Source organism: Nicotiana sylvestris, chromosome 9 (genome assembly GCF_000393655.2).
Source record: "Nicotiana sylvestris chromosome 9, ASM39365v2, whole genome shotgun sequence".
Taxonomy (NCBI): Eukaryota; Viridiplantae; Streptophyta; class Magnoliopsida; order Solanales; family Solanaceae; genus Nicotiana; species Nicotiana sylvestris.
In genome coordinates this window covers 27743221-27753372 of record NC_091065.1, presented here as the reverse complement: position 1 = coordinate 27753372, position 10152 = coordinate 27743221, and positions in this window count along the sequence as shown.

The following is a 10152-nucleotide window of genomic DNA, read 5'->3' as shown; positions in this document are numbered from 1 at the left end:
GTGCAAAGATAAAGTGAGCGGATACGAGCGATTTTTGCCCGTTTGAACTCCATGGGAAGCATTTTTGAAAGATTTGACGGCATCCTGCTTCTGAGGTTGCCTACATATCCTTGGCTAAAAAGGAATCAGGTCAGTATAGTTCGGGAAGTTTTGGTAGCTGGGACTACCATGAAGCTGTGATTTCACTATTGCTGCTGCTGCTACTACTGCTTACTGAACCTCCTTATTACACCATGTTAAAATAAAACAAAAAACTAGACTAGACTATGATCTATGGATTACAAAAGTCCTATCCACATATTCAAACTTGATCTTGTGCTTCTTGTTGCCTTGTTGTTCTCCATTCTTTCGGAGACATCCGTTTGTTGCCACCTTGAATTGTAAACTGAGATGTTTTCTCCTTCTTCATGTGGGTGCTTGACTGCTGAACTTGATATGTATTCCCTGCTCTCCAAGCGGGCTCCTGACTTCAAAACGTGAATGTATCCCCATGCTATCCATGCGGGCTCCTGATTGCTGACTTGAAATGTATTCCCTGCTCTTCAGGCGGGCTTCTAACTTTAACACAATCAAAGCAAAGAATCTGAAAGCTAAACTTAAATGGTACTCCCTTGTTCTCCAGGCGGGCTCCTGACTGCTGCGCTTGAAAGTATTCTCTGCTCTCCAGGCGGGCTCCTGACCTCAACATAGACAAAACAAAAATTTGAAAGCTAAACTTAAATGATACTCCCTTGTTCTCCAAGCGGGCCCCTGACTGCTGCGCCTGAAAGTATTCCCTGCTCTCCAGGCGGGCTCTTGACTTCAACTTGAAATGTATTCCCTACTCTCCAGGCGGGCTTCTGACTTCAACTTTCTGCTCTCCAGGAGGGCTCCTGACTTCAACTTGAAATGTACTCCCTGCTCTCCAGGCGGGCTCCTGACTTCAATAAAACAGAAAAAACAAAGAAAATTTTCTGTCCCAATTTGGTGGCTGGGGACAGATGTGATTGTAAAACTAAATCATATTACCAAGTATTACTAAGGATTTGAAAGCTAGGTCACCTTATTCAGGGGAGTCCTGACAACTCTTAACTAAACGACAATTTAAAATCTAAGTTATATCTTCTACAGGTGTGACTTCTGCTAAATCTTGTTATCCAAGAGGATCTTTAAACTACTTCCTATTATCCAAGAGGGTCCTGAAAATCAAAATTCCACTTTTATCTTAAGAGTGACAACTTTTATGGCTAAATTATACTACCCTACATCAGACTTTACGCTAAATGTTGTTATCTAATCGAAATCTTAAAGTTAAGTCCCATTATCCAGGAGGGTCCTGAAAACTCCTAATTGAATCCTATCTCGAACATGCAAACTTCTAAGCCAACTTATCTTCCTCTGGGGTACATTTATACCAGATTATGCTATTTCTGAACTTTAAACTAGGTCCCATTTTCCAGGAGTGTCCTGAAAATCAAAACAAACCTGTTTGGTGACTGCCTTTCTCCACGGATAGTTTCTCCGAATCCAACAAATTTTCTGCCCCTGTTTCAATCAAAGAAAATTTTGTTAGTTTAACGTGGTGGTTAGCTGATGGCATTCTTGCTGAAGATATTTCTGATGCAATGTTTGTTCTGACTGGCTTCTCCGAACTGACCCTGAACCGCTTTGACATTCGGACTTGACTTTCAAACCCCATGACTTTTGACGAGCCGAGCGTTCTATACTCCCGCTGTTGTTTACCTCTGACCCCTTTATCTAAACCTTTGCATCCCCCATGACATTACCAATCCCTTCCACTGATGAGACTTCCGGTGATTCCTTGTACCCTCCCTTACATCGTGTTATCCTTAGTATGCTCCGACCACGATGTGCTTTGCAATTTTGGAAGTTGGTAGTGAGTTTTGACTTTCTTTGAACAAGACTGACATTGAAACATCTTAGACAGATAATCCCAAAAGAAATGAAATGCGATGACTTTCCGGGTTAAGGATAAGAAGAATCCAAAACTAGATGACTGCTACAAAAGGGAAAAAGAAAAAGAAACTTATCTGAGCGGAACAGCTGGCACCAATGATCATGACATGCATTTCGGATTAATCGGCCCAATCTGTCCAACTAATCAACTTTCAGTTGCCGTACTTCGTTGCCCCGGAATTTCCATGACCTGATTACTTCACCCAAACCTTGACATTGTTCGTCCTGCGTTGCCTTGAAACAGTTTTCCCACCAGCAGACCTTTCTCACTTGTTGACTTTTCAACTCTCTTTCGCCTCAAGGTGCCCGTGAGGGTTTTCACCAATAAGACTCTCTCGTTTTAATTTCTCTCAACTCTCGTTGCCTTACGGTGCCTGTGAAGGTTTTCACCAATAAGACTCTCTCATTTTTTTTTCCGCTTGAACCAGAGTGTTGCCCCTGACATGAATTACCTTTGCCTGTTTGACTTGGCATTTCTCAAAGATTGATCAGAAGGTCTTTCTTTGGAACTTAATGTGGGCTTTTGGACAGGGTTAAGAAGAAAGGGTATCAAAGGATCGAAAACAATTCAAATGGGTTCAACTTACAACTTTTGGAATCAGATTTCTCACAACATCCACAACTTCTGCCCTAGTTCCTTGCTTGGGGACATTTGGAATTTTGTTTTGATGAGACCGAACCATGAGGCTGCCTACGTATCCTTAAAAGGAATCAGGTTGAACGTAGTTCATGTCATAGAAATTACTTTGTTGTTGCGATTTTTCTTTTCTTTCTCTCTTTTTCTTCTGTTATTCTTCTTTTCTCTCTTTTTTTTCCTCTCTTTTTTCTCTTTTTGCTTTTCTCTTTTTCTTTTCTTTTCTTTCTCTTTCTTCTCTCTTTTCATCTTGCTTCTCCTTTTCATTTCTTGTTCACTCTTTCTTTTTCTTTTCACTTACTTATCCTCCGCACTTGCGTTTCTGAATTGTGCCGTTAAAGAGGGGTATGAAAGAAATAAATAAGGCTAAAAAGGGGTGACAAGGGATAAAGTATTTAGATAGCAGAACAAAACGCCTTCGTCATTTAAATCTTCAAAATGTGCCAAATACAAACCAGTACAATCAAAGAAAGAAATCATACATAGTATCTCTTGACTGCATCGGAATTGATAGCCATTTCTATACAGTTCCCTTCTATATCTGTCAAATATAACGCGCCATTGGACAATACTCTAGTTACAACAAATGGCCCCTGCCAGTTTGGGGGCGAACTTTCCTTTTGCTTCAGCCTGATGAGGCAAGATACGTCTCAACACTAGTTGACCTACTTCGAACTTCCGTGGACGTACCTTCTTGTTATATGCTCTTGCCATTCTCTGTTGGTACAATTGGACATGACATACTGCCTCCAATCTTTTTTCATCAATCAGACTTAACTGCTCCAAGCAGGTTTTGACCCATTCAACGTTATCAATTTCTGCCTCAGCAACAATTCGAAGGGATAGGATTTCAATTTCTGCAGGTATTACTGCCTTCGTGCCATACACCAACAAATAAGGAGTAGCCCCTACTGAAGTGTGGACAGTAGTGCGATAGCCCAGCAACGCAAATGGTAACTTTTCATGCCACTGCCTAGAACCTTCCACCATTTTTTGAAGTATCTTCTTTATATTCTTGTTGGCTGCCTCGACTGCTCCATTCGCCTTAGGGCGATACGGGGTGGAATTGCGATGTATAATCTTAAACTGCTGACATGTCTCTGTCATCAGATGACTATTGAGGTTAGCGCCATTGTCCTTGATGATTACCTTCAGAATCCCAAACCGACAGATGATATTTGAATGCACAAAATCGACCACTGCTTTCTTGGTCATAGATTTGAAAGTTTTCGCTTCAACCCACTTGGTGAAATAATCGATGGCTACCAGAATAAACTTGTGTCCATTTGATGCTGCTGGTTCGATTGGCCCAATGACATCCATGCCCCAAGCAACGAAAGGCCATGGTGCAGACATTGTATGTAATTCAGATGGTGGAGAATGAATCAAATCTCCATGCACTTGGCACTGATGACATTTACGCACAAAACTGATGCAATCCCTCTCCATAGTGAGCCAGTAATAACCTGCTCGGAGAATCTTCTTTGCCAGAACGTACCCGCTCATATGCGGTCCATAAACTCCAGAATGTACCTCGGTCATGATAGTTATGACCTGTCTTGCATCTATGCATCTTAGCAACCCCAAATCTGGAGTTGTTTTGTACAATATCCCTCCACTGAAGAAAAATCCACTTGAATCGTCGAATTGTTCTTTTCTCATCACCTGCGGCCTGTACCAGATACACCCCCATCCTGATGTATTCTTTGATATCATGGAACCATGTCTCCCCATCAAGTTCTTCTTCCACCATATTACAGTAAGCGTGTTGATCACGGACCTGAATCTGTAAAGGGTCCACATAAGCCTTATCTGGATGATGTAGCATTGACGCTAGAGTAGCCAAAGCATCGACAACTTCATTATGGATCCTTGGGATATGCTTAAATTCTATTGACTGGAACCATTGACAAAGGTCATGCAAACATTGTCTGTACGGTATGAGTTTCAAATCCCGTGTTTCCCATTCTCCCTGAATTTGGTGCACCAGGAGGTCCGAGTCGCCCAAGACCAAGACTTCCTGGACACCCATATGCACAGCTAACCTCAAACCCAGAATGCAGGCCTCGTATTCAGCCATGTTGTTGGTATAGTAAAAACGAAGCTGAGCCGTAACAGGATAGTGCTGCCCTATTTCAGAAATAAGTACTGCTCATATCCCCACGCCCTTCATGTTTGCAGCCCCACCAAAGAAAAGTTTCCATCCCGGCTTCTTAACTTGCTCCAACTCATCAATGTGCATCACCTCGTCATCCGGGAAATAAGTTTTCAAAGGTTCGTAATCTTCATCAACCGGATTCTCGGCCAGGTGGTCCGCCAAGGCATGTGCTTTCATTGTAGTTCGAGTCACGTAGACAATGTCAAACTCTGTGAGCAGGATCTGCCACTTTGCAAGCCTCCATGTGGGCATGGGCTTCTGAAAGATATACTTCAATGGATCCAAGCGAGATATGAGGTAAGTAGTATAAGATGACAAATAATGTTTCAACTTCTGCGCCACCCAAGTTAGGGCGCAACATGTCCTCTCAAGCTGGGTGTAATTAACCTCGTACGATGTGAATTTCTTGCTGAGATAATATATGGCATGCTCCTTCCTGCCAGTGATATCATGTTGACCCAGTACACAGCCGAATGAATTGTCCAATACCATCAAATATAAAATCAAAGGTCGTCCTGGCTCTGGCAGGACCAACACGGGTGGATTTGACAAATACCCCTTTATCTTATCAAACGCCTCCTGGAATTCATCTATCCACTTGGCCATATCGTCTTTCTTTAACAGCTTGAAGATAGGCTCACAAGTTGTCGTGAGCTGAGCGATGAACCTGCTGATATAGTTCAATCTCCCCAACAAACTCATCACCTCGGTCTTGTCCTTCGGAGGTGGCAATTCCTGGATGGCCTTGACTTTTGATGGGTCCAATTCAATACCCCGGCGGCTGACTACGATCCCCAGCAACTTTCTAGACGGCACCCCAAAAGCACACTTTGCAGGATTAAGCTTGAGATTGTACCTGCGAAGCCTTCGGAAGAACTTCTTCAGATCCCAGACATGGTCGGACTGCTTCCTAGACTTCACGATCACATAATCCACGTACACCTCGATTTCCTAGTGTATCATATCATGGAATATTGTTGTCATTGCCCTCATGTAGGTTGCCCCAACATTTTTCAAACCGAATGGCATGACCCGATGGCAGTACGTTCCCCACGGCATGATGAATGTCGTCTTTTCTGCATCTTCCTCGTCCATTAAGATCTGATGATAACCCGCGTAACAATACATAAAAGAACTAATCTCATGTGTGGCATAATTGTCAATCAAGATATGGATGTTCGGCAACGGGAAATTGTCTTTTGGACTTGCCTTGTTGAGATCCTGATAGTCAACACACACCCTGGTCTTGCCATCTTTCTTCGGTACAGGCACAACATTGGCTAACTAGGTGGGATACCGGGTGACCCGAATGACTTTGGCATCGAACTACTTGGTGACCTCTTCCTTGATTTTTACATTCATATTCGTCTTGAATTTTCTCAACTTCTGCTTGACAGGAGGGAATGTCAGGTCCGTGGTAACTTGTGAACCACTAAATCAGTGCTTAGACCCGGCACGTCGTCATAGGACCATACAAAAACGTCTTTATATTCGAACAGTGCTTTAATGATCTCATCCCTGAGTTGGGGTTCCAGATGGACACTTATTTTGGTTTTACGGACATTTTCTTGGTCCCCTAGATTAACTATTTCTGTGTCATTCAAATTGGGTTTGGGCTTTTCCTCAAAATGACTTAGTTCCTTACTGATTTCTTCATAGGCCTCATCATCATCAAATTCCAACTCGTCATCACACTCAATTTCTTGTATTGTTATTTCAGAGTTAGATTGGCTTTTAAAACTGGGCCGAAGATTCCTCATGCCTGTCATGTCATTGATATCATCACAAAAAGAGCTGTACAAAAGAAGAAAACAAAAATAAAATTAGAAGAAATGAAGGAAAAGGAACAATTGCATTTCATTGAATATAAAGATAACAGGGTTTTAACACATCCAACTGGACGGAACATAATATCTAAATTACAGACCCTGGAATAATCCAGACAACTAAAAGAAAATCAAAACTCACTACCAAGACTCCCTCCGGATAGGAAGAGGAGTAGCTTCCCAGTTGTTGACTTTTGCACGTGGTCCCAGAAATTGCACATCTGCCTTGCTGGACCCTTCCCCATCCTGAACCATATTGACCTCGGCGAATAACCTTTCGAACCCATTCTCCAAATCTCCATCGGCTCCGATCAGTGGTCCAGGGACCCTTGACAACAGTTGCTTTCTGGTACCCGGCCTGACGAATGACCTAGACAGACGTGGGACTGGCTTTGGCAATGCCCATGCTTTCTTTTTCATTTTCCTAGCTCTTCTCACGTCTGCAACGGTAGATTTGAACCCCAGACCAAAAGTATCTAGATTCCTTGGAAGGGAGACTGGCTGCACAATACCTTGTAGAGATGTACCCAAGCCCTTGCCCGGTACGAAACCGTTTTTCAACATTTCGATGGCTACCATGACTGATGCTGCAGCCATCTTTGGAGTTGACACGCACTTTCCTTCCGAAATTTTCTCTACCGACACTGTGTCGGAAACCTAATAAACCTATGGTCCCTTGCCATCGACAATTACCATTGGGCACACACAAATTATCTTCGCCATGTACAACAATTTCTTGTCGATCCCATTCAAACTTGACCATTTGATGCAGAGTAGACGGGACTGCTTTGGCAGCATGGATCCAGGGTCATCCCAACAACAGATTGTATGAAACAGCCACATCGAGCACCTGGAATTCCATAGTAAATTCAACTGGCCCTATTGTGAGCTCAAGCACTATGTCCCCGACTGAATCCTTCCCTCCACCGTCGACTCCCCGAATGCAAATACTGTTCTTGTGAATCCTTTCATCCTCCACTTGAAAATTGTTCAATGTGGAGAGAGGACAAATGTTTGCACTAGATCCATTATCAACCAGCACCCAAGTAACCACATAATCTTCGCATTTCACCATCAGATAGAGGGCTCTATTGTGCTCGGTACCCTCCATGGGTAACTCATCATCAGAAAAGGTGACTCGGTTTACCTCAAATATCTTGTTAGCTATCTTTTCCAAGTGGTTTACTGAGATTTTGTCAGGAATATGGGCTTCGCTCAAGATCTTCATCAAAGCTCGACGGTACTCGTCGGAATGGATTAGTAATGACAAGAGCAAGATCTGAGCAGGTGTTTTCCTCAACTGCTCCACAATGGAATAGTCCTGTACTTTTATCTTTTTCAAAAATTCCTGTGCTTCTTCCTCGGACACAGCTTTCTTCACCGACACTGGATTGTCTTTGGAAGTTTTAGCTTTTCTCAACTCTTCGGGGGCAAAACATCTCCCCGATTGAGTCAAACCATGGGTCTCACACACTTCTTCTCTAACCTCTTTCCCCTGGTAAGTTACTGTCACTCATTCATAATTCCATGGGACCGCCTTGCTGCTGATCACTGGAAACTGAGTTATTGGTTTTATAATAATAGGCTCTGTGCGAGCACCCTTCACGACCACGACAGGTTTACTTGTAACCCCTGGTACCACCACTTTAGCTTTCTCTGGTTTCACTGCAACAGTACTTGACGACCCTTTCTCGGCTACCACAGCTGGCTTGTTGTCTACCTTTTTCCACTGGACCACTGATTTCCCACTGGTTACCTTTTCCTTTGAATTGGTTTTACTGGAGCGGATCATCATCACCGTCTATGAGGGTTTCTTAGCCTCCCCTCCCTTGTGTATCAACTCAATCATATGGGTCTCATGGTGAGCTGGTAGCAGATTCTGGTTGATGTTTGGTGTTTCTGGGGCCTGAACCTCGATCCGATGAGTATCAATGAGCTTTTGTACAACTGTTTTTAGCTTCCAACATTTTTCTATGTCATGGCCTAGGGCCCCTGAACAATACTCACAACTCACCGAGCGATCAAGATTTCTGGGAAGAGGATTCAACATTTTGGCCTCAATCGGATTCAACATACCCAACTGTCTCAGTCTGTGGAATAGGCTGGTATATGATTCTCCCAATGGAGTGAAAGTCTTCTGCTTCTGCAACCTTTCATTCTTAAAGGCTTGATTGGGTTGAAAACCTGTTCCAGGAGGGTTTTTGTAGGTTTTTGGGGGTGGATGGGTATTTTGTGGAGCTTGGTAGGGACTCTGTGGAGCTGGCGCACACCATTGCACGTGAGCGGGAGGTTGGGTATAGGTTTGTGCATGATAGACAGAAAAATGGGGATCTGGCGGTGGGTAGTAGTGTTGTGGTGGGCTATATAGAGTGTGGGGGTATGTTTGGGGATAGGGTCGAGGCTGGTTGTAGAATGATGGAGTGTTCCTGGACCCACCCCAAGCTGCCGACTCGATCGTTGCAACATCCTATTTCTTCTTCTTTCCGAGCACACCCCCAGTACCATTTTGAATGGCCTGAGTGGTTGCTTTGATTGCTGAATAACTCATAATCTTATTGGACTTGAGTCCCTCCTCAACCATGCCTCCCATTTTCACAACTTCATTAAAGGACTTGCCCACTGCTGACACCAGGTGACTAAAATAAGTGGGCTCCAAAGCCTGCAAGAAATAATCAACCATCTTGCTCTCTTTCATCGGGGGATCAACCCTCGCTGCTTGCTCTCTCCAACGGAACCCATATTCTTGGAAACTCTCACCGGGCTTCTTCTCAATCTTTGTCAATGACAGACAGTTTGGGATGATTTCAAGATTATACTGGAAATGACAGGCGAAGGCTTGAGCCAAATCGTCCCATGTGTACCACCTGCTATGATCTTTTCTGGTGTACCATTCTAGCGCCGACCCACTCAAACTTTGGCTGAAATATGCCATCAGCAATTCGTCTCTTCCACCTGCTCCTCTCATCTTGCTACAAAATCCTCTTAAGTGTGCTATCGGGTCACCATGCCCATCGTATAGATCAAACTTGGGCATTTTGAACCTGCTGGCAACTGAACATCTGGGAACAGACACAAATTCTTATAGGCCACACTCACTTGGCCTCCCAACCCCTTCATATCTCAGAACGATTGCTCTAAGCTTTTGACATTTCTGATCATCTCTTCATGCTCGGGATTTTTGGGCGGTTTCTCAGTCTTTGCCGGGATATCAAGATGAGGAGTAAGGATATGGTTCTGGAACTTTGAAGGTGGGTTCAGGGGGATAGTACTGGTTGTCGTGAGTTTGAAACAGGGGTTCACTAGAAGATCTATGTAATGTAGTAGGTGGGGGTGCCACGAAAATAGGTGTAATCGGTGGGGAAGGGTACGAGAATTGTTTGGGTGGTGGATCTTGAGAAGTATGGGAAGTGGTGCCTTGACATTGTTGGTAGAGGGGGAAGGCTGGAGATGAGTTCACAGTGGGAGGCTCCAGAGGCTGGGCTGATGGTAGGATATAAGCAGGATTGGCGGGATAAGCCGGTGGTGGATGCCCTATCGCCCAAGCTTGGTACATTTCAGCTATCTGCTGTTTCAGCTAT